The sequence below is a fragment of the Artibeus jamaicensis genome, unplaced genomic scaffold, assembly GCF_021234435.1.
Source record: "Artibeus jamaicensis isolate MK-2021 breed Jamaican fruit bat unplaced genomic scaffold, CSHL_Jam_final scaffold_612, whole genome shotgun sequence".
In the NCBI taxonomy this organism is placed as follows: domain Eukaryota; kingdom Metazoa; phylum Chordata; class Mammalia; order Chiroptera; family Phyllostomidae; genus Artibeus; species Artibeus jamaicensis.
In genome coordinates, this window is record NW_026522049.1 from 7248379 (window position 1) to 7274051 (window position 25673).

The window sequence follows — 25673 nt, forward strand, 5'->3', positions numbered from 1 at the left end:
AAACACAACAAAGTTTTTGGCTAACCTGGTAGTTAGAAACATTCCTTCTAAGGAAACACTAAATTGATGAATTCTGGTAAGATCTATAGCTTAATTTTTTTTAGAGTGAGAGTTACAACCAATACTAATGTAGGATCTATTTCGAATACTAACACATTTAATACACTCGAACCCAATGAAACTGATTTTCAAGTTCACCACGCTCTGTGAAAGAGTGCTTTGACAGTTCCTTCTGTGCCTCTGTGCCTGAAATGGAATTCACCCACTTAATAGACTAAAAGTTATCGAAAGTTCTCATTTTGAAGATTTACTTAAATAGCCTGATCTGTGCTGGTCTTCCTGATCTCCAGTTAACATCCAAAATACAGCAAAAGCCTGTGTAGGCACAACTGGGAAACGTGTCCTTTAGTGAAGCTGTAATTGCAGGCAGCGAATCCTGTCTTTTGCATGATCCACCGGGCCCCCGTCCCAAGGTTCAGCCCGTGAGAAGCTGGAATAGGAGACAGCGGCCTGAGGCCAAACTTTATATATTTAAGCCTATTCCCTGGGCACATAGCCTCTCTTATTTCCCCTAAGAGGAAGTGGGCACAGCCTATTGTAAACCAGCCATACAAGAAGCAAATAAAAAAAAAATCACTTTCCTTTGTTCCATATCTTCTCTCAAACTCACCTGAAATGAGTTGTTTTTTTAAAAATACGAAATGGTCCATGCAGGCAGAGATTTAATTCCTTAAAATATGTCATCTTTATAAAGAAAGACTGCCTCTGTAAGTGAAGAAAAAACACCTTAAAAAGAAAGAGACATTAGTTTTAGTCCATGGTACAGGCTGTTTTTTAGAAAACGCCTTGCTTACATGAATTTATGTAGGAAGGTCTGAAATGGGATTTTTTATTCCTTGAAAAAGAGGGCAACAGTCTCTTTCGAAACAGATCAGTACCACTAGATGTGTCTAAAAGGACTGAGGGTGGGCGTGGAGAGTCTGAGACACAACCTTCATTTTGAAAGTTACCTTGTCCCTTGACGTCACTGCAGTGGCCTTGAGTTTGCCCAGGACTGGCTCTCAGTTTACGGGGCTTGCTGGAGGAGGGGCGAGGCGTGACTTTGCAGAGTTGCGAATTCCTGGAAGCCCCAGCGTTTCCCCCTGCTCTGACTTGTGTGGAGGTAAGGCAAGCACCCTTTACTAGGGCCTGCGGTTTTTCTTGCTCATTCTTGTTCGGGGGGAGGGTACCAGCTCTGAGGCGCACCAGGCCACTGACTCATGGAGAGAGGAAACAGCGTGTAGGACAAAGGTCTGTACCTGCCTTCTAAATCCCACGCACCACGTACTCGAGATGAAATGCCCAAGCAAGACCCAACATTGAATCTCAAAAATGCTGACAAATTCTAGTATGATGGTTAACAGCACTGGTGATAACCTGTGGGGATTCTGTACCCTGCACACCCCCCAGCTGGATGTGAAAATAAAGGCACTTCACCTAGATGTACCTTTCTAAAAAATGACATCGCCTTCTAATCAAAAGAAAAACAACAGGCCATTGTACAGTGCACCTGGTCAGGACTCCTTAAAAGCTGTCAAGGTCACGAGTAAGAGAAAAACTGCCACAGGAGACCGGAGAGATGGAACAGCAATGCAACCTGGCACCCTGGTGTGGGGCCTGGAACAAAAGAGCCCATTAATGGAAAAAACTTGAACTTGGTGAATGGATGAACTTGAAATAAAATGGGGACTTTAGGGGACAGTAAATACCAATGTCATTTTTTTTCCTTTTTAAAAAATGTTTTATTGATTATGCTATCACAGTTGTCCCATTCCCCCCTTCATTCCCCTCCACCCTGCACACCCCCCCCCAGATGCCCCCTTTAGTTCATTTCCATGTGTCACAAGTTCTTTAGATTCTATATTTCCCATACTATTCTTGCCCCCCCATCTATTTTCTACCTACCGTCTATGCTACTTATTCTCTGTACCTTCTCCCCCCTTCTCCTCCTCCCACTCCCCTGTTGCTAACCCTCCATGTGATCTTCATTTCTATGGTTCCGCTCCTGATCTAGCTGTCTGCTTAGTTTGCTTTTGTTTTAGCTGTGGTTGTTAATAACTGTAAGTTTGCTGTCCTTTCACTGTTCATCTTTTTTATCTTCTTTTCCTTAGATAAGTTTCTTTAACATTTCATATAATAAGGGCTTGGTGATGATAATTGAGAGGCAGATAAAGTGCTTCTCAGATAAGGTCAAGTTCAATGCCATTTTCTTAACTGGGACAAATGTACCGTGGTATTTTCAGACTTTGCCAGTGGGCAGCCTTGGTGAAAGGCGCACAGGAACCTGGGGTACTATCCATCCCCTTCATCGGACCCTAACTTCCTTGGGGGCAGTATTATCCAGGTTGAGGAGGAGCCTTCGGAATCATGAAATAGAAGTAGAAATAATCCCCAGCTTTCCAACTTAGTTGCAGGGACCCGGAGCATTTCTCTACAGTATGCTTCCATAATAACATTAGGCACTAATAACTAATCACCCGAGGTGGACAGGCGGATTTCACAGCATTTTTCACTGAGACAGCACATGGGTGCTTGCTAATTGTTAACCTCTCTTCTCATTAAGGCGCAGAGACAAATACGTGCGTCCACGGAAAGCTATGCCTTGTCTATGACAGAACCTCCCAGACTGTCTGATTTTAGCCTTTCTTTGCCCTTGAACTATAGCTTGGTAAATTTTAGATGATTAACAGCAGTGCAAATCATTCCTGTGTCTATTATGCAAACGGAACGAGTTTCCCCTCCAGCACTGGACACGGCAGGTTTGCAGCCATCTGCAGGCTCACTGTAACCTTCTTTTACCCCATTGTTGCAGAGAGACACTGAAGAGAGTCCACCCGTTGGCACCTGAGCTGGACCCAGGCCATCAGAGACTCCTCCCCAGTTCCCTGTCCTCAGTGTGTCCCTTCTGCCCACTATTTCCCCACTGGGAGTCATTTCCAAGGATGCACGCAGCCTAGAGAGAGAAAGGGGTTGTTGAGACCCTAAGAACAGTATGTGACTGAATCCCATTAGGGCCTCTAGAAAAGCTCTTAAGATTCGGGCGGGCAGGGGCAGAGTTCCCTAGTTAAATCTGCCACCCGCTAGTCTCAAGTGGCCTGCCTCTGCCTTTGGTCTGCCCTTGTCCTCCTTGTATGGGGACCAGTTTGTGAACCAATATCCACATACATCCGTGGGGTGATTTTTTCCTTCTCTCATGGAACTGGGTGTAACGTCTTAATAAGGTTCCCTCATTAATAACAAGTAAAACCTCTGCCATGTGTTCATTTTACAACTGTGTGGTAGCCGTGATTTGACCACTCTTAGAAAATTACCCTTTAATAAGAACATGCATATTATTTCATTCATCTTTGGATTCCTTATGGCTGCCCTGCCAGAAGACATGTAGTGAATGGTCATCGGACTGAACTGACACTGGATTTCATATATGTGGGCAGTGGAAGGAAGAAATCTTGCCGGTTGAGATGAAATTAGGCTAAGACACTGGGCTCCCTAGTGAAGAGCTTCATAGAGCTGCAGGTGAGGGTCACAGTTCAGTGCTGCAGACCACTCTGCCTGGTTCTAGGAATTGTATCTCGACACCCTGTGGCTAAGGGTCAGGGACGACCTTTACAATGCCAGCCACAGGAGACAAAGCCTGTCTCTGGTAGCAAGCCTGCCTCAGTTTCCTCTCCCTGCCCCCAAAGCTTGGTCGGAAGTCAATGACAGGTAAGACCCCTCATTTCCTTAGGTTGCAGGGGGGGGGGCAACCTAAGCCAGACTCGATTACTTGGGAGGCCTTCATGGAAGGACTGGGGGGGGGGCTGCATCAAAGAGCAATGGGCTCTTACCCCCCAGCTTTGACAAAGCCCAAGTCCCCATGTTCTCTGGGAGAAGCGCTTCCTGGCTCTGATCCCCTTAAGCCTGAATACCTGATGGGCAGAGGTGCAGCTCCTTGTCTTGCTAGAGTGTGTCCTGGGGGAAAATCTGGCATCACAAAGACTTGCTGATAAACCTGTGAAATCTGCTCTGCTAAGAGTGCTTTCATTCATATGTTAAGGGTTCGAGCAGAAGAGCCTAAAACTCTGTTCCTGACAGACTCTGACTCAGACTAAGCCCTTTGAAATGTTATCTACTGTTTGATCCTTGCCACCCTGTATTCCTGTGTATTACAACCCAATAAAAGCCCCTAGAGGAGGGAGCTGAACGCCTTTTTCCCCTGAGAAACTGGCCACTGCTCATGGCCTTTTTCCTCTGGGAAAATGGCCACTTCTCCTCCCCAAGCAGATCACATCACATCTCAGTCATGATTACTCTCATCTGTGGTGGCTGGGGGTACCCCCATAGTTCAGTGTAATGTCAGGAGCATTTTCCTGTGGGAGGCAGCTGTGGTCTGACCCATTAAGGCCCAGAAAGAAATGCAGGTGCTTGGTGGCCACACAGCCAGAAGCAATCTTTGCCATTTAAGGGAAGCTGAGGAGGTTCATCATTAGCAGTAGGGACCCTTGAAGCAAACCTGCTAACTACTCAAATGGCCAAAAAGCTCATGCTCTCTCCAAAGGCCAATGTAAAGAGAAGCGTCACCCCAAAATCAGTCTTCATTAAGACAAGTATTGCTGTATTCCCCAAAACAGCAGCGATAGGTCTGTCTTGAGAAAGGTGTGATCACAAAGAAGAAAATACCCACGTTGCTGTCTGAGGGCTACACGCGGTCTGCTCTTGGATTATATTGGGCCCACCTGACTTCCTTATCCTCAGATGTTTTGATTTTCTCACCCTGATGGTCTGGTTTTACTGGGCCAATTTAAATGCCAGCTCGCTTCCCCACACTGTTCATTGATCACTTGCCTTTTCATTTTTAATTTCCACCCTTTAGATGTCCAGTCACACTTTTCACGGTGCTGCTAATTCTCCTGCCATGTTTCATCATTACAGGACCATGGAAGTTTCCAGCAAGTCGGGGACATGGCCTCCTGAAGCACACACCTCGCTACAATGTGAACTTCAGAGCCACGCAAAATGTAAGCAGACAAGAGGGCAGTGTCCCTCCTAGCGTAAATGCTGGTCCTCTGAGCCTACTCCTGACTCCCAGTTCTCAGGCTCTTTAACAAAACTGAAATTTGTGTTTTGGGTTAGGAAAAAAGTCGGTTGGGTTTTTTCCATATGATGGTTCTAGTAGTGCTTCGCTGTCTTTAGCGTCAAAACAATTGTTAGATTATATTGTGACAACTGTCCTATCAGCATGCAATTAAAAAAAACTGATCAAAATTGGTGAATTTTTGTGCAGCCATTTTAATATTGAAGGCAGAAGAAGGTATGCGCCATTTTTGGTGTATTATGCTTTATTATTTCAAGAAAGGTAAAAAATGCAACTGAAACACACCCACAGAATTGTGCAGTGTACGGAGAAGGTGCTGTGACGGATAGAACATGTCAAAAGTGGTTTGTAAAGTTTCTTGGTACTACTGACATTTTGGCCAAATAATTCCTTGCTGCAGGGCTGCCTCAGGCACTGGAAGGTGTTTAGCGGCCTCCCTGGTCTCTACCCACTAGAAGCCAATAGCAGGAGACAGCCAATATGCTCAAAATATCCAAATTGATGACGTTATTGGTGAAAATGAAAAATGCCTTTTATTTTATAGAAAAAAAACTAAACAGACTTTTTGGCCAACCCAATACTATGCTAAAATAGTCTGTTCACGTGAAGTAACAAGATGTTGGGATTTGCTTGATTCTCAAGAAAAGTGATTAGTTTTTATTAGTTGGGGGGGGGGAGGGAGCACAGGGGGCAAACACAAGGCCCATGGGCGGAATCTGGCCCTGCACCTTGTTTCTACCTGGTAGCAGCCCCGAGCGCCTTGCCCCTAGTTAAGGAATAGTTACATTTACACAGTCCTAACATTACATTTGGCCCTTTGAAGGCAACTATGAGGCTGATGTGGCCCCTGGTGAAAATGAGTTTGGCACTCCTGAGATACAGTGTATAAGAAATGAGGCTTTAAGTCACGAAGCCACAGAATGTTTTCATCTCCTACGTTAGTAACTTGGATCCCTATGTTAGTTTTTTGGGAATCCCTCAGCTTGTGGTACCAATGATGTGTATGGCGATACATACCCAGTATGCAATACAAGGCTGGGCTTTTCAAATGGGAGGTACCTATAACAGCTGCATTTTACAAATTCATCAAAGTCACCAGACACCATCAGGAGGGCAGAGCTAGGTCACAAGCCACTGAGGGTGGGTACGAATGAAAATCATAGTAGAAGATCGAGACCATACCCCACTATGTCTGCCATTGGGAGAATGGGCCGAGAAACTTCCTATTTTTAAATGATCTAAAATATCTTTTGTCCTTCCCATTCTTTATTTTAAAAATCAAGACAATAGGAAGTTCAAACTACACATTTTTTTTAAAAAGAATAAGCCCTTTATACAATGTATAATTTTCAGTACAGTTAGATGTTTCCCAGTGAGAAAAAATAGTGAGCACCTGAATACTGGAAGTTAAGAAAGTCATTTAATTTTAAAGTTGTGTTTCTTACTAGCATTTTAGTTTTATTTTAGGTCCACGTTTTCTTAGGAAGCATCAACAACAGTCATTAAAAAGATGTCCCTAAAAAAAATCTATAAAAGAGGTAATTGTATAGCAAGCCAGCTTGAAAATATTATTATTATGCACTTAATAAAGGCTCATGTGCTTCCTGCTTACTTTTCAATCCCTTAATTAGTGATTCTGTACTTTCTTTGTAGGTCACCATTACAGACAGTAATTGGAGGCTGGAAGAATTAAAACTTATTGGAATTACATGTCCCAGGCAGTCCCACAGATAGTCTGGAGACTTGAAGTCCAAAGTTAGTTAATGTCTTCCACCCAGAGTGTTCTTATTATTTCTGCCTAAGCATCTGTATGTTAATTACTGCTAAACACGTCTGGCTCCACTCTTCGAAATGACCTTCTCTCGCTGGCTGGCGTCTGCTCATCCCAGGGATGTGAGTGAGGGCTCACCCTGCTCAGGGCCTGGGCTGCGTGGAGTCACGCTCCTGCTAGTTGCTTTGTACACCCTCCACCTGGTCTCCTGGCTGGGCCCGGCCTGCAGGTGCTGCCAGCAGACCTCCTCCCCCTGACCACTGTAATGCTTATTCATTTCCAAGTCTTTTCCCTTCACCAAAGTGTGAGCCCCTGGAGGGCGGTGGCTGCCTTAAACTTATTTCCCAGTGTTTACCTTAGAGCGCCACACCTTGTTGATTGGGAGACATTCTCGGCCACCTGGCTTCAGGTCACCTGCATTATCTGGCCTGTACAGAGTTTGCAATAAGGCCTGTAGGACAGCATGTCCTAGGCAGTGTGTGACCCTGTCTATTTTCTTGTATGTGGTCTCAGTCACGCATTTACCTCACAGGCCTGGCCCTTGCAGGCATCCTCATGTCTGACCCTACATGTGTCGCTGCTTCGTACAGTTAGTTGTGCAAATTAGTGTGTCAATAAGTGGACATCTGATTGCACAGAGAATGGAGCATCACCCTAATATTCTGCTCTTGAAGTTTCCTTTTGTTTCATTCATCTCCAACATTGCAAAATGAGGTCGCAAAATACAAGTCTATTACACAACGTACAAAAAGAGCATTTCTGGACACTGGACCGACGCAGGCCACTCTGAGCACATCAGTAATAAAATTAGAGAAATGAAGTCACTTGCGTTTATCTGTGGAAGCCAGGGGGTGCAAACCAGCCAGCTGCTGCAGGGAAGCCGAGCTTTGTATTCCTGAGTGGACTGAAAACTTCTGCCCCCGATCATCTTAAAATGGGGACCTGAATTTTAAAAACAACCCTGACCAACATTCCCAGTGCTCAAGGCTGTTTGTAAGAGATTCTTCACTATGGCCAAGGGCAACAGGCCCAATGAAGGCCATTCCCCGAGGCTCATTGCAACACTGTACGGTAGGAATCAGTCCTTTGCCCTGTAGGCATCTGGGGGAAGGTTCAAGCTATTCACTAAGTGGATGGAATTCACATCACCAGGCAAAAATGTTGGTGATGAGTAAGGGGAAGCTTCACCTAATCAAGGCAATTTGGATTTGCTTCACCCCCCTGATGAGAGAGGGACTAAATCTTTTTAGGTTTAGACTCCATGCCTGTAATAACTTTAACATTTTAAATGCAACTATTACCAGATGTTCACCCTGGCTATGCAGTGCTTACCCATAAAAGCTATAACATCCACCAAAGTGTAACTCGAAGCAACTTACTCACTGTGAACATTCCCAGCTAACTAGCTTATGTTCAATGTTCAATATATGTCTAGGCATGAAATAATTTGTTCCATAGGATTATAATCAGTAAGACAATGAAATGCTGGTGTTGGTTTCCAAAGGAAGGCTTTAAAATAATTTTCTTTCTGAGTAATTAGAAAGTAGAACCCCTGTTCTGGGACGGCACCTCCTTTGTTCAAGAAAACGAAACGCTACCAGCCACCTGCAGGAAACCCCAATCGCTAGTTCCATGGCCGAGTTTGGTTTGGATTGAGTTGCTAAATTTGGTCTCTCTGCACCTGCTACAGAAAAAGATGTTTTCTCTCACCTGTTATGACGATTCTACAATGGGAAAAAATGTGAGTAAATATAATAACAAAAACTCTTTGCACTGACAAGAAAAGGTTTGCTGTTCTCTCAGGGTCACGAACCGAGTACAGATGCTTCCTCATAACACACTGAGCACCTGTCCCTTGGACAATGAACTCCACTTTGTCTGAACTATTATGCTGGCTTCACACCCCGGAAGATCAAGATTTATATGTTTAATTTTTATGTATTTATTTATCTTTAGAGGGGAAGGGAAGGAGCGAGGGGAAGGGAAGGAGAGAGGGGGGAGAATTATCAATGTATGGTTGCCTGTCGTATGTCCCCTGCTGGGAACTGGCCTGCAACCCAGGCATGTGCCCTGACTAGGAATCGAACCACGATCCTCTGGTTCACAGGCCCACGCTCAATCCACTGAGCTACACCAGCCAGGGCAGAGATTTGTATGTTTACATCTCCACTGTTTTTCTACTTCAGTTTCCATTTGCCCAGAAACGACACAAAGGAAAATGTGAGGGGTGCTTGGTGCTAAGGCCTTAGCAGATCTCAGAAACCATTCTCTGGGGCATTCAAGGGCCTTGTACTCACAAGAGTCACCATGAGTTCTCCAGCCAGAACAGGGCTGGACTGCCTCCGGGTCAGCTCTGGTAGGATGACACAGGCAGGCCTGTCCTGGTTCCCCAGGAGTAGAGAACAGCTGGAGCCCTTGCTCCTGTGCATTTACAAATGGGCTCTTCTGTCTCTTAGAGAAGCCTTCTCACACCAGGGGCAAGGACTCTAGGTGATGCCAGACACTGAAACGCGTCCTATTTAAATGGCTGTGGCTCACTCAAACGGGTACAGTGACATTGCTGGCACACCTCCACTGCCGAGCTGCCAAGTGTGCGAAGGGCAGCACCAGCGGTGGCAGCAGAGGAAGGCATGGATTCGCAGAAGACCCACCGGGCATTTGCCAGCTGCAAGAACAGGTGAACTTGTTAGACTGCCACGTGCGCGCCACGTGTGCTCTCGGGAGTGAAAGCAATTGTATCTGATGGGACGCTGGCACAGGTCCCATTATCAATCACCAGACTGATAATGGGCCTGTTTTTAAGAGGCCAGCTACCTCCTTGCCTCCGTAAATTCAGAAGGCAAGGCAGAGAAGACCGCCCATTATAAATGCAGATTTTGTTTTTCAACAAGGAGCCATTTTGACACCATCAACAGTGCCTATGAAGGGCCGGTTCAAAACCTGTTTAAATCAAGAAAGTCAATGTGACAACCGTGTATGGAACATGTATCAGCTGCATAGGAGTCCAACTGCTGTCCTAAGTGGGGTTGTGCTTTGGTAGGGAAGTTAAATCAGTGAAAGCAACAGCATTATCATACTCTTCCTTGCCCAAAGCATACTAGAAAGAGGCAGGTAGCATGCTGGGACAATTGAAAGAAAAAAAAAACAACCAACAAACCTCAATGCAGCTGCACAGAGGAATGCAATATAATGCGGGAAGACCATCTGATTTTAGAGTTCCTTTCTGTAAATGTCTCACTTTCTGTAATATTCAATGATTGAAAAATACTGTTAGTCAACTTGGACTTGCGGTTGGGCTGCAGGAACCACAGAACAGGAACTGCACTGTGGCAGGAGTTAGAAGGAAAAAGCTTTTTTTGTGGGTTCACTTACTATTTTAACTCCGTTGTTAGTCAGCGTTGCAGGTACAGTTGCCGTTTTTTCCTATTTCTTTTATTCTCTATTTTCCTCGGTTCCCGCTGCTTGGTTATTTCATGCTTCTTTTCCACATCTTACACCAGGGATATTAGGGACTGTCTCACTAATACCTGAAAAGTAAAACATGACGAGGTTATATTCTTGTGCACACAGAACACCAGTTCTGTGGGTGGCCTGATTTCTGGCACCTCTGGCCGGGGTTGGGGCAGTAAAAATGGAGCCTGTTCTCTCACCATTGATCCTTCCAGACCCACGGGAGCAAGGTGTACTTACTTGAGGATCAGGGAAGACAAGCTCTTATGCAATTTTAAGTCAGCAAGCCCCTCTTGCCTTCTTTCCTGACTGTGAACTAAAACGCGAGGGAACGCGACTCTCCCACCACTGCCAGACTTTTGGGGCACTGCTGCCTTTCCCCTGAGCCAGGCCAAGCTCAAATGAGCTACATTAACCTCTCTCTCTTTGCCCAGCGAAGCTCCCAGAACCGCGCACCTACGCCTGCTTGCATCAGCCGGACAGAGTTACGACGCTGCGCTCTGGTCGAGACCCCGCCAAGGTGACGCACGGTGCCGCCTCCTCCCCCTTGAAGGCGGGGCTCGCGTGCCGGGCCAAGGAAGTGGGGCGGCCCCGGCGGAGCCCCCGCCCCTGCCGCGTCTGAGCTGCTGCCAGCGCGGGCCAGCGGTGGCTACGTTGGCTGTAGATTCCGCGCACGTGAGGGGCGCACGGTGGTCCCCTTTGCAGCCCTCGGGACGCAGCCTTGGACAGGTGAGGGTGCTGCCGGGCTTACCTGGCAGTGCGCGCGAGCGTGCACCGGGGTCGCTACCAGCTCTTTCCTGCGGGCTGGCTTCTGCTCAGCCAAAGTGGGGAGTTGGAGACTAGGGAGGGAAGTCAGAGCAGCTACTACGGGAGAGTTGCTTGTTTGGGGGTCACTGTGTTGAAGCCAGGAGGTAGATATCTGAGGTGTGGGGTGCCAGGAGTGCTCGGGGTGTGGTGTGTGCGGGGTGACCTGCCTCCAATTTCTTTGCATTTGATAGGACACATTGGGTCTCGTCCGGGCGCAGCGGAGTTAGTCACCTCACGGCCACCACCAGGATTCTCTGGAGAGGTTAGTCCCTCACTCGGGTGGGACCTGATGCGGTCCCTTCATGGGGACCCGAAGATTCCATTTTGATCCCCTAACCAGACCTTTGCTCAGCCTCAGGAGAGCAGAACGCCTTACAGTGGTGTGGGGTCCAGTGCCTCATCACACTAAAAAGAAAAAAAGAAAGGTGGTAGTGGTGAAGTTGAGAAGAAATTGCTTCCGCAATTAGTTGCTCCGCGCACTGTCCCTTTGCTAAGCAAACAGCGCGCTGACGGCTTCTGCTAGAGGTCACTTTTCTCTAAACTGGGTTAGAACCCCCCCCCCCCCGCGGACGACCCTTCTGTGCCACGTCTGAGGGTTTCAGCCGGGTCCAGATGCTTCGTGAGTGTGCTTTGGAAAGGACCTCTGCAGCGTGCACTTCCAGTTACCGTACAGCTTACCGGGGAAGCTGGGGACCTTAGGAAGCCTGACTCGGGGACGCGGAAGCGCGAACAGCGCTGTGGATCGTGATTCCCATTAGCATTCATTTTCACCTGGCTCAGCAGCCTTTCAGGTTAACAAATATTTGTTGTACGCCTGTTAGGGGGGAACTCCGGGCGAGCCAGGCTGGTGTGCACAGGTGCGCACACAAAGGCGAGTTTTAGGGTGCTCTTCCTCACTGGTAGATATTCAGAGGGAGACCAATGGCACCTCCTACTTTTGCTTTGGCGCCTCCTCTTTAATCCCTGGTAATAAGCATGTGAAGGCAGGAAGAATGTAAATCTACGAAGAATGTCATTAGCCCGGTCTGTCCTTGAGAGTCACAAGGCTTATCAAAAACCGCCCTTAAAATAAGGTTGCTAAGAATCAACTCTTGGCCGAGGGTTCGCGCTGAGCACCCTATCTGGTTGTATAAATATGCGAAGTAGATATTGCTCCCCCTGTGCAGATGGGAAACTGAGGCAGGGAAGGACCTGGCACTTTGCTGAAGGTAACAGTGGACCTGGGAATTGAACAGGGACATTTCTGGCTGTAGGTCCTTGCCCATTCCCCATTCCATGCCCCGTGAGGCATTGTAAATCTGGAAGACTTTGTGGGAATAAGAATTTAAATTCACATTCAGAAACCATCCACATCCTGGGAGTTGAAGCGGCTGTCAGGAATAAAATGAGCACTGTTTTCATTCTACTTGTGTGGTTAAACTAGGACCAATCTGTGGCAAGACGATGAACAGCTATTTTTAAAATGTCAATTTTTTTTTTTTACTGTGTCTTTCTTAACATAGTTTTAAGGACCTAATATATCCAACTGGGGCAAATAAGTGAAACTGGACGTGTATGCCTTATGTATTATACATTGAAGTAACAGCTAATTTTCATATTATTCACGTGCTTTATATAATTCAGCTCAATTTATATGTTTACATAATTCAGTATATAAATTCAGTATATAATTCAATATAAATTGATCCCATTGCTTCCAGGTGAACAGAGGAGAGTGTTGCCACCTAGAAAGGACTTTGTGTTGGTGTATAAATCTATAATCGCATATAGCTGACACTTATTTTAAAAGGCATATCTCTTTTCCCTTAAATCTATCTCTGGAAATGTGGAGCACTACAACTTCTTTGGAAAGAAATCCTAAAATTCCTAATTTAGTCTTTGAGTAAAGGAACCATAACAGCTAAACTGACACTTTCTTTAAGTGTGCGTAAACCCCAAAAGTGATTTTCATATTGAAATTGTTATCCTGCATGGGGTGAGAATATGAGAGTGCTTAGAATTTTAATACATTTTCTAACACGAAGAATACTTGTTTTCTTCAAAACTTCCTTATACTCATCGGTGACCACACACGAAATGTGAGGGGTTTTACATTTCAATTCACATAAGAAGTTGATGAAAGTGTGTTTTGTTGAAGAAAGTCTTTCTAAAGCCTGTGTTGGGATGACCAGACAAGGTATTCTGCCTGGTACTTGCTTTTGACCATGACATTGATAACACACCTCGAGCTCCTCTTTAGAAGCTTGTATAATCCTGCCTAGAAGGTGTGTATAAAGGTGTGGTTGGCCTTAAGATGCTGTCATTGGAGGGCAGGGTGGGTGATGAATGGAAGAAAACCTTAGAAAAGCCAAAGGGTCAAGGAGCAGAGGACGTGGAGTATGAAACAGAGACCAGTCTAGATTTTGTGAGACCAAAAGGTCAGTACTTGAAACCAGGGATACAAAATAACATCGGATGTAAAATGTAATAGGAAAAAAAATGTTTTTAAAAGGTAAGCAAATTTGGAATCGTCTTGAAGAACAATAATGCAAAATAAGTGATCAAAGCGAATACATATTGAGAATGAGAAAAAGCAGTGACAATTCACTGGAGAGCTCTGCCTCTGCTGAGAGCGATTTGGGCCAGCTACAAGAAATGCTTACCAAGTACTGCTTCCTGACTGCAGCCTGGCTTCCGTGTCCCCAAGAACACTCAGCATCTTCCAGCAGCTTGTCGCAGCAGCAGGACCTGTGCCAGCGAGAGGCCAGAAGCTGGGCTCCGTTACCTTTACAGACTGAAAGGAACAATTGTTGGTTGGAGCCAAAGAGCTCATGGTCTCTGGGATGTAGAAGAGCCTTCTAGCTGGGTGGGAGGGCTTTGGGCTCATGGGGGCCTGGGGCCCTTCATGTCCAGTGGACAGTTCTAAGCTTGAAGGCCCGCAAGCTGGTCTCCAGTTTGCTTGGTTTTCCAGGGATGCCTTTGACTCTCTCAGTGTTCATTCCATCAGTCAGCATTTATGGAGGGTTCTCCTTCTTAGGCTCTGGTACATAGAAGTCTGAGTTCTAGGAAGCCTTCCAGATGCTTCTGGAGCTAAAGTATGAAAACTGCTCTTCTCAATAAGGAGAAGAAGTTCATACGAGGGCTGATATATCATAGCCGTATTATAATTATGATTATAACTTATATTACTATTGCTGACATTTACTGGGCCGTACATTGTGCTAAGAATTAACTTTTTTATTTTTATTTTTGTATTTTATTTTATTTGAATGTCATTGTTCTATTACAGGTGTCCCAATTTTTTCCCCATTGCTCTCCACTTCCCACACAACCCCCACCTGCTCCCACAATCAGTCCCTACTCTGCTGTCCATGACCATGAGTCATTCATACACGTTCCGTGATTAGTCCCTTCCCCATTTTTCCACCCTTCCCTCCCTCCCCATCCTCTCTAGTCCCTGTCAGTCTGTTCCTTGTTTCCATGCCTCTGGTTCTGTTTGGCTCATTTGTTTGCTTTGTTCATTAGGTTCCTCTTATAGATGAGATCATATGATATTTGTCTTTTGCTGCCTGGCTTATTTCACTTAGCAAAATGTTCTCTAGGTCCATCCTTGCTGTCACAAGTGGTAGGAGTTCTTTCTCTCTTTCTGCTGCGCAGTATTCCATTGTGTTAATGTACCATGGTTTTTTGATCTCACTTATTGATTGATGGGCACCTAGGCTGTTTCCAGCACTGAGCTACTGTAAAGAACGCTGCTAGGAACACAGGGCTGCATAGGTCCTTTTGAATTGGTGTTTCACAATTGAATTCTGTAACACAGTCCTGCCCGGTAGGGCTATTCTCACCTCCATTTGAATGCGAGAAAATGGAGGCACAGACACAGAAAGGGTCACGTCCTAGGGTTTAAGTGTAGGTAGCCCTCCCTCTCCCCAGGAGTCTTTGACATGCCATTGTCCTGTGTTGGTATGGTGGGAAAGGTCTGGAAGGCTGGCCCGAGGCTGCTTGGAATGGCTTTATGGGACAAACCTAGGTATTTTTGCTCACTGCCTGGGGTTAATGAGTTTTTCTTTAGGTACAGACTGCCTCAATGGAGGGGAAGAATGTTATTGTCATTCACTCCTACTGCAAATTTTTAGTTTCACAAACAAATGGACAGGATTGCGTATACCTGGTTACGTAAGGTGGAACTGCCTCTCTTCCTGTGTGACTGTGGGCTCCTCTGGATTTCCACAGTGGGCGGCCACAGAAGGTAGCCTTGTTTCAGACCGTTGGGGTTTGGTTTCTCTCTGCAAGGCCTACCCCTTTCCCAGGCCACAGAGGTCTTGAAGATGCTGGTGTGTGTGGCCCTTATGTCTAAAAGTGTCTAGAAGAACTGTCCCTTGCATTTTCAGTAGTTCTTTTCTGAAAGAGACAGTTCCACCCACAATTCTGGATGTTTGTCAGAAAATAGCCGCATCCTGGTAGGTAGAGTAAGAATATACAGCTGTAGACACGAGTAGGTACATCAGTGTGGGGAAAGACGGCTTGCCTTTGGGTGTGATACTCCAGTCACTGTGTCTTTATGTCTCCTCCAGTGACAAATGTTCAGACACACATTGATGTGAGTTTGTGGCTGGAGGCAGGATTCAATCCTGAGAGTGCCGGCCATCTCATCCACGCAGTCACTCGCTCGTGGGGTCATTTGTTGCTCGCCTCGTGCTAAGTGTCAGCGTTGGGCACACAAAGGAGACAGAGTGGAGATCAGGCAGACAGGATTCCCACAGACAGGGAAAAACTTGCTCTGCTGTGCTCTGGGTGACTGGCATTAGGTGCCCTAATTCTGGCTGTGAGTCAGCGCGAGGGGAGTTAAGAAGTTACCACAGTTCAGGAGTCAGGTTATGGGGCTTGGCTGAGGGCAGCAGGGAAGCGGAGGTGGGGAGGGATTCAAGAGTCATCTGGCAGCTGGTAGCCGTGGCCAGGCGGATTTTGGGGGGGAAAGAGGGAGTGAGGTTTGTGCCCCGAGCTGTTGGGTGGGTGCCAGTAACATGGGCCAGGACTAGAGGAGAAGACAGTTTTTAAAGAATAATAATGACATTTGTGGACATCGTGAGTTTGGGATGTCTGGACGGCCCTATGGTAGAAGTTTTGGGTGGACAGTGGCTAGGATAAGGGTCTGTGTTCCAGGAAAGAGGTCAGCAGTACAGAGGTTTGGGGAAACTGGTCTTTATGTGGCCATGAAATAATGAACTATCAACTGATTGAGACAGCTGATTTGACAATTGACATCAACTCTGACTCATGCCTCCTGTCAAGGATGGTTGGCAGGCAAGAAGCAGGTCACAGAGGAAATGGGGACATTTCTGCCGGCCAGGCAGCCGAGGAATGAGTTTAATGGGATGCAAAAGGTGGAAAGGTTTACTTCCACTCATTCATTGTGGGTGGAGATGAATTCTCCACTTCCTTTGGCCTTTCATTTTTTTGATAGCCTGAGTCACCGGCCTGCGAAAGCAAACAAGAGCAGGCAGGGGGCAGAACAGTGACGAGGGGGCTTGTTGAAGCTGGCTTGTAGCATCTGAGCCCATTTCATTGTCACAAGGTCAAATGCTTACTATCGACCCTCTCAATTTATTATCTTTTATTAGAAACACTCATGTGTTATGTGAGTTCACTGTAAATGAATCCTTTTCTTTTATATCTGAATTGACAGGTGGTTACTTTTGAGAAACTGCAAGTTTAGCATAGGCTGTTTCAACTTGGTCTGTTAAAGACAGCTGCCAAGCGGGAATGTTCATGAGAGACGTGTGGACAGATCAGGAAGACAAAAAAGAAAGTATCGAACATACCTGTGTGGCTAACCATGTTCAGATCCAACTTGTAACCAAAGTGGTGATGCAAAAAACAGAAAAGCAAGCAAACTACCCAGCAAAAAACTCAAACCAAACTGAAAACAACACTCATTGCATAATTCTTCTTCTTCTTCTTCTTCTTCTTTTTTTTTGGTTGTGTTTGGGGAACTATTTTTAGCATTATGAAAGATCTTGGGGGTTAGCCTGAGAATTTAGGTAATATGTTGGAAAAGAATGCTGTGTTACTTGAACTACAATAACCAATTTATTCTTGAAATTGTTGTGCCTCGTGAAAGATTTTACATATATAAAATTAGCTTAGCTTTCTGGGTTTGTCCACTGGGAATGACCTTTGGCACCAGCATTTAGCCTCCTGATGTCCCCTGTGGAGCAAGGAGATGCTGCAGCCTTGTTTACCCTCACGGGGTCCCCTGGTGACACAGTCTCTCCAGTCAAACGTGCCTGCAGTTCCTTATCCTGCAGTGACACGCGTCTCTGGAATGGGGCCTGTCTGTTTGCTGAAACACGTAAGCCTCTTTTGGAGTCTTTCCCTCCACAGAGCCGCCTCCGCCTTCCTCCTTTCCTGCTCTCTGCTGGGTTTGTTATGCCCTTTCCTCCGAGTTTATTTCTTGAACTTTGTAGGAGTCCTCAGTGGAAGGTGCCTTCCGTGTTTTCGGTCAGTCTAAACAGGGAGGATTTCGCTGACATTTCTTTTGTTCTTTTAAATCTCCTGTGGGCTGCCACGGAGACAGACAGCTGTGGCCAGGAATGAGGAGGAGGGTTTGGTAAAGTTTCCTGTGTTAATATTGAACCAGAAGACGTGGCAGGTCCAAGAAGGACCATGATGGATTGTTTTTAAATATCATGAACTATTTCTGTGACCAAAAAAAAAAAAAAAGGGGGGGTTTGAACACATAGGGATGTCCCTGGTCATTAGTCACAGATCGGTATTCAGTCATTTATTAATTACATCCTTTCCAGCTTCCAGCCTTGCGTCAGTGTCTAGCTTTATCACGAACTCATTCCTGATTCTCTCAGGAACCTGTTGGGTAAAAGTCATGCCCATTTTAAAGAGAGGAGCACTGAGGCTCAGAGAAGTGGGATATATGCACAGGCTCACCCAGTTGAGTGGACTTTTACTTTCTCTCCCCCTACTATTTCATTCCAAGCCATCCAGCATCTAATTTTAACCACTCTTCCCTGCCTTGCTTCCCAGTGAAGGTGTTTAATCACAAGGCTAGACAGTCTCCGAGACCCATTTCAACTAAGGTGTGTCTCTGACTCCAGGGCAGGGAGCCGCTGCTCTGTGCACCCCAGGGTTGGAACCCTTCATTTCGGCGTTAGTACACTGCCAGGAGTGCCTGTCTTAATGGAACCCGATGATTCTGCATCTCTAACACCTCACTGCACAGTATTTTAGCTCCCTGGGGAGATTTGTTTGCACAGTTCTGATCACTCCAAGCCTCTCCTTAGCTGCTCCTTCATGAAACAGGTTGCAGGCTGCAGGGCCTGAGAGTGGAAAGGATACTGGGGAAGTTCATTTGGGAATCATCAATGGAAACTGCTGGGTCATAGTGCCTGCTTCCTTGAGCTGTTGCTGACCTTGGTGGAATCAGAGTGGTGGGGGGGAAATCAATATAACCTTTTTAAAAGATAGATGGGTTCAATATTGATAATTGCCTTCTTTGCCTTTTCATTTGGGAGATGCGGCTATAATGGAATACCTGACAAATACTAACGCGTGCTGATCTCCTGCTGACAGTGAGCGGCCCCTTTGGGTATTTTGAGACAAAAAGGTTTGTGATCTGGGCACATTTAATGTTTCACTGAGAAGCCTAGAGATATATTTTTCATATAAACCATATTTCACATGAGCATAGGAAATCCATTGATCTATATTTTAAAATTTTTTTCTTAACTCACAGGCAGGGAAAGACTATGTGTGCATGCATGCCATTTTAATTCATTGACAGCAGTTTTCCTCATTTGGCTCAGGCATTTGGATGGGTTCAGAGGTGACTGGATGCATGACATCAGTTTCTCATGGATGTATCCCGGTGGCCTCGCCTGCGGCCATTTCTTGATCCCCACATGCTGGGACACCCCAGCTTTGTCCAAGACCTTCAGGATTAAGAAGTATCTCAGTTTACGGAAATCCACATGTTTGTGGGGAGAGAGGAAAGAGGCCAAATAACTGTGGACTTTGGCAGAGTCCTACCCAGTTCTAGGATCTTCAGTTCTTGCTTAATAGAGAGATCAGGTATATGGACCTCAACCTGTGGCCAAGTTCATGGGCTTCATTGTAAACTTGGTGACCTTGATTTTGTAAAGATGATGAGAGGAGTGGGTAAGAGGGGAAAAGCAGAGGGGAGATTCAGGCAGATAAATCATACTCTGTTCTCACCATGGTTATGCCCAGGCCTATAATGAGGCCATGTTGGGACTGGTCACCAGGACTGACTTAATGCTCCGTATCTGGTGCATGGAACTGCTCACACACCTTATCACTGAACAATAAATATAGTACCTAATGTTATTTAATTAAAATTGACCATTAATTAAAGAACTCAGCTGTGAGAATTTTTTGGTTGATGGAATATACTGGTGTCTAGGCAGGCTTGCAGTTCCAGTAAAGTCAGGATGAGGAAAAAGTAGACTTCTAATAGTTCGTACAGAAAGTAATACAACACTTAATAAATAATAGTACAAGAATAAACCCTGTGTTTTATGTACTGAGAACTTAAATCTACTTTCGCCCCACCTGGTATTCAGTGATGACAGTAGTGGAAGGAATTGCCCCCTGAATTCATTCATTCATTCATTCCACCAGAACCTGCATGCGCTAGGTATTGGTCTAAGTGCCGAGGTGGTTTAGGCAAGTATAGTCCCATCTTCTCAGAGGACTTCTTGTGGGAGGCTGGGTTGGGAGGTGGACTGCAGAGACCAAGTGAAAAAGAAGGTAATGAAATGATTAGTTTGACTGTGAAGGCTCTAATGACTCAGTGTGACAAGAGATTATGGTGCAGAAGTGCAGCTTTATACTAGAGGGCCAGGGTCACGGTCAGAGTTAGAGTCAGGGGTAGGGTAAGGCTTCATAAGGAGGTATGCTTGACCCAGGACCTGGAAGAGCCAGGACCTGTATGGAGAACAGATTATGGAGCTAACAGCCTCAAACCAAGACAAAGACAAAATCCCTAGACCTTCACCCCAAATGTTTGCAGCACCCATTTCTCCTTGCTTTGGGGCCTCAGCCTGCTCCTTTCTTTCGGGCATGAGTGTCACACCTGATAAGACTGAACATCCTGGAGATGATGGCCTCTCCCAGGTGAGGTCCTTTCTGTGAGCCACTGAGCCTTCCTCCTTCCACACAACCCAAGTCCCCTGAACTTTGCACCTAAAAAGAGCTCCCTCTCTGTTTACTTTCCAATCGCACTGGCTGGTGAGCGGAGCACAGAGGCTGCTTGAACTTTCCTTTCATGCCCAAAAGCATACGTAATTTCACTTGGTGCTTTCAGTGACACACCAGCCTGTCGTAGTGTCACACGGTCAAGATGCTGCTCGCTGTGTCGAGACACCTGCTGGAAATGAGAGCTTCCTCTTCTTTGCAACTGTGGATTATTTTTAGCCTTTTCTGTCATGTACAAAGTTTGAATTGGTTTGTGTGTTTGTGGAAAGTGAATGAATGCAGCTGACGAGGCTTTGCAGAGGTGCCAGTTCCTGATTTAACACCCCTTCATGCTTCGTCGGTGGGAACCATCCGGTGGCGTGAACCCAGCCGCAGTGGCTTGAGCGATTTCTGTGTATTTCTTGTTGATTAATTCTGAATTAGCAGTACAGTTTGGCTCCTTTAGTATTGAAAGACTTGGTTATGCAGAACTTGACTAGAAAACAGAAATTTACCAAATAAAATAAAAAACCCAAACTTAGATGCTATTCAAGCCCTTGTGTAGAGAGAGGCTTATACAGACTGTTCTCCCTCTGGAAGCTTCTGTGCAAAGACAATACCTATGAAAGCAGTTTCGTGCAAATCAGTAAGAATTATACCAACTTACTAACAAAACCCGGTAAACAGATGTCTGTTGTGATTTCCTGAGATGCATCTGTACCATGGGAGTGCAGTGACTGCATTTATTTGGAGAACTTTTTTTAGAATATTAAGATCTAAACCTGTGTGCATGGCTTTTTCTATATTGGCCATTGGGCAAGAGCTAAGTAGCTGTCACATCTTGAGTTGCCGAGGCCTCCTGAGTGGCTTGTTCTAAGCAAAGCCAGAGAATGCTCTTGGTGCTTTGATGGGATCTGTGTTTCTGAGGTTGGTGCCAGGATGGAGCTGGCAAATACCCGGTGCAGAATGGCAGCTCCTTGCCAAAGCGCAGAGCAGAGTCCCATGCTGACGACTGGCCTTTCTCACCGAGACCCGGGGTCCTTGGCAATAATAGCTCTTCAGGCAGCCGCCCAAATTGACCTGAGCTGTGGTCATCCGAAATCTAGTTTTTCTCCAAGAACATTTGGGATCGGATTTTTCCTTTCTGCTGGAGGAAACCATACACAAATGCAAAATATCACTGCACATATGACTTTTTATTTTTATGTGGATTTATTACACAAACACATTTACACCAATATCAAAGAGAATAAAAATTAAATTTTTGGAACAAATGCAAATACTCTCCTTCTGGAAAAAACTAGCCATTAAAAGTTTTCCCACGTTCCCATGTATTTGACTCCATGTGTATGCACCATTTTACAGAGCTGCAAACATAGGTTAGTTATGATTTTATAGTTTGTGTGCGTTCCGTTTAGTTCTATCATAAATCATTTTCCAGGTGGCTCCGTAGCATCAGAAAATTAAATTTTAATGGCTGCATTAATGGAGATGAGTGGCTCATATTTTCATTCACAATGTGCGTGTATCTCTACAAATATATCACTGGAATGGTGTGTGCTAAATTTCCTAGCCTTGTAGTGCATTTATAGTTTACATTACCCCAGTCATCACCTTGTGCAAACTGTGCAAGACATTCTATTCTTCACCTGTGATCATGGAGTAATTTAATATTTCACGTGGCAAGCATGTGTTGGGAGTTAGCATGAAAGCCTTTGGACCATACATTTTTTTGTGTGGATTTTCTTTAAAATACTCCAGATCTAAAAACACATTAAGGAAAATCACTGGGGTCTCTAAAGAACTAATACCATGGAAAAAACCTTCAAACCAATTCATGTAAGTTAATTTATACCTCACTATGGAGACTGAGAGTGGTGCATCTTTCCTTTTATTAGCTCTGTGAGGGTTTTTGTATTAATCTTCAAGGTGGAATCAATCCAAAAACCATCATAAAATTAAGAGAAAAATGGCCTGAAATAACACATTTGGCTTTTTATGCTTATTTCTAGAATTCAGAGTGAAGGGACTAAGATAGCAGAATCGACAGCATAGCCCCACAATTTTAGTACAAAAATGATCTGTTCTGGGGGAAAAAAGCTGTCTCCCTTGGACCATTCAGTGGGAATTGGTGTCAAGTATTTATAGAATAAGAAGCAGTAGAAAAATGTCCCCATAGTCAAATTTTAGCAAATGTTTTATCCAAATGAGAAGCAATTGGTCGGTATTTGTATAAAGACATAAAAAGCATGGCTTTGGAAAATGACTTGGAAATAGTGGCCCTTGAATGACTTTGGTTTGATTGGAAGTCATGGGTATACGAATATCTCTTTGACTTCCTGCTTTCACTTTTTGGGGGGTATATACCCAGAAGTATAATTGCTGGAATACATGATAATTCCATGGTTAATTATTTTCAGGGACCATTTTACCGTTTTCCACAATGATTGCATTATTTTATATTTCCACTCCACCAACAGTGCACAAAGATTCCAGTTTCCCTTGATCCTCACCCAGACTCATTAATTTTAATAGTGACCACCCTAAAGGGCGGTATTAGGTGGTATCTCATTGTGGTTGGTTTTGATTTGCATTTTCCTAATGATTAATGATGTTGAGTATGATTTCTTTTTAAAAGTTTACTAGTGCAAGACCTGACATTTTGGAGTTTCATAGACAGAAGTTGCCTGGAGAGTCAAAATATCCAGATTGTAGCCATGTATCTATCCTAAGTATCCATTTGACCTTCAGCTCTATTCAACAAACATTAACTATACCTCTACTAAAAGCCGATTGCTGCACTGGGTGCCGCAGAGAAGAGAAATATAAACCACAACTTTTCCATTCATGTCTCTTGTTTAGTTTTCTTGTCTCTGAGAGTAAAAAACAAAAACAAAACAAAAACCTTAATTTTTTTCCTAATTCTAAAGTCTTAAACCTGTAATCTAAGCTTGTAAGTATAATCCAGAGTCTCTTCAGACTAGGTAGGATTGCCTGCCATCACAATAAGACATGAAAAGTAAAATACACAGGGGGGAAAAAGGCAAATGTGAGGGTTTTTTTTGAGGGATCTGTGATTAAAATATAAACCTTATACATTTACACCTTCTACTTAGTTTTAACTTATGAGTTTGATTTTGAAAGTTTAATCTTTTTTTAACCAGTTGATACTATTTACTGAATGTTCACTGGCAGAAGATTACAGAGTAGCTCTCTCTGCACAGCAAAGTTTCTTAAAAGAGTATCTCTTGTCATATGTTCTTTCTGCTTCCCCAGATCCCTGAATTCTGGCTTCTGTGTCTCTGCTGCCCTCCCAATAGTAGAAAACAAATAAACAAACAAGAAACCAAAAGAAAACAATGGATATGCCCCAGTCTTCTTCAACCAACTTCTCTGTAGTATTTGAAATAATTGCTCCCTCTTTGAAGCTTCTTCATTTCTCAGCCTTCTTGATCTTTCCCCCTTGTCCTCCCTGGCTCACCTGTGGCCCATCTGGAAACCTGAGATGCCTGCCTTTGCCTTGCCCTACCCTCCCAACCCATATGTATCATCACTAGGTCACATAGTTCACTTCATCTCCATTCTACTAGCTCTTTAGACCCTTACCATGATAGCTTGGTACATCTTGTACATATTCTGTTAGGGTCTCATAATGGGTCATAGATCACACTGTGCTGTATTGGGATTGCTTTGTTATCGCTCTCCTACTGAACTCAGAAGAATGGATGCTGTATATTCTATTCTTTGAATTAATACCTGTGGGGGAGGTGGGGGGAGCATACCTTTGTTGCTATTTATAAGATTTTTCAACCATACAAAAACATGAACAGCATGAAAATCCCCTGACTTTCATGTCACAGATCTAATTCAACTACAATATTCACACAGTTGTAACCATTAATGTCCCACAATGGAAAATGAAAGTTTTCTCAACAGCTTTAAAAAATCTGGTATTGTTATAGCTCATTGGTAGGTTAAAAGCAACTTCTGCTTTGAACGTGGTTCTTTATGGTCTGAAGGATACTGTTTACTTTCACCTTCAGTGACCCAAGTTTCAAACTTGACTCCAGTTTCAAACTGTATAAATCAAGGTTGTGCATGTATGTGTGAAGAGGATGGGGCGGCAGTGGGTGACATGATAAAAAGCTTTGGATACTTTGATGGCGGGTGGGTGACAACAAATGCTTTAAAAGCACTTGGATGTGTCTTACTTTCTCATTGCTTCTGTGTATTATTGGTACTTATTTCATAGAACATTTAAATCTCCTTAATTTTTAATTAGCCTTTGTAATTTTCTGTACTATGTCCCACTCTAACATACCAATAATTATAATGTCATTCAAAAAGTACCCTTTTGGGTTTCTTAATGCTTACTTTGGAATTATGACTGATTTATGCAAAAGAGAGATTGGGTGATACCCCAGTTAGGGATGGAAATATAAATTAAAGAATAAGCACGAATTTTGTGGTTAGAGAGAATATGGTTCAATTCCTGGCCCTCGGTCATGTTGGAGTGTCCAGAATAGTTTTTGACATAGGGTAGAAATTAAATACACCCTTCCCCCCTGTCTTCTGAATGAATACTAATTTCCACTAATGATATATTTAACTTTGTCCTTACCCTGTTCCCCTACATAATATGGGGGTCCTTTCAGACAAAAATGAAAGTCTCAGCAGTACTTGGAACAATTTGCATGGTGTTATTTAGATCTGGAGGCTATTATAATGTTACTAAGTGAATATCAGGAAGGCACACTGTCTCGGGGACTGGTGTCTTTTTGGGGAATGTGATTCCCAGTGAAGTAACGGACCTTTATGAAAGGAAGTGTAACTTTCTCGTGTTCTTATTTCTTGCACGGACGCAGCAGTGGATAATGTAAGATGAGTTGTAGGCCTGGGTCATCTTTATGGAGATCCGAATAACCAGAAAGTGAAACACGAACAAGAAAACAGCAAATTGAAGAATCTTTGATCCTTCACTCTTAGCTGGTCTTACTCTTCTGGCTCTTGTTTCATTCTGGACACATTCTCCACAGCAGCCAAAGTGATCGTTAAAACATGCACCAAATCAGACCCATCTTCTGACTGAACTTGACCTCCCCATTCCTCCTGCTGCCATGACTTCCCAGCTCTCTTAAAATAAAGTTTCAACTCTTTGCTTGACCCAGCTCCTTCCCTGCTCTCATCCCTCCCTGCGATCCACTGGATCACACAGGTGTGGCTATAATGACCTCTTTGCTATTCCCAGGATACAGGGAGCATGCTCCAGCTGTGGCTCTGTGGGGTGGGGGGTGGGTTTTGCATGGACTCTTCCCTCTGTCTGGAATCCTTCTTCCCTAATAG

At 44.6% G+C, this 25673-nt stretch overlaps 1 protein-coding gene and 1 long non-coding RNA gene across 4 annotated transcripts in view; one reads left to right on the forward strand and one right to left on the reverse strand.

The window, feature by feature from the left end:
- Nucleotides 1-1602: 1602 nt before the first annotated feature.
- LOC119049128 (uncharacterized) lies at nucleotides 1603-10744 on the reverse strand. The gene is made up of 3 exons (XR_008390413.1): nucleotides 10575-10744; nucleotides 10257-10411; nucleotides 1603-1656 (listed from the first exon to the last, which is right to left on the reverse strand). It is a non-coding gene; the product is annotated as an uncharacterized LOC119049128 (long non-coding RNA).
- Nucleotides 10745-10956: 212 nt separating this feature from the next.
- The window catches only part of MCTP2 (multiple C2 and transmembrane domain containing 2), a 137584-nt gene continuing 122867 nt past the window's right edge, over nucleotides 10957-25673 (forward strand). For 2 of the 3 annotated variants that reach the window (XM_053658865.1, XM_053658867.1), the window contains exons 1-2: nucleotides 10957-11063; nucleotides 11333-11403. The gene's annotated coding sequence lies outside the window, so the exon portion shown is untranslated. The remainder of the gene's footprint in view (nucleotides 11064-11332; nucleotides 11404-25673) is intronic. The other variant, XM_037145086.2, reaches the window with a different exon arrangement.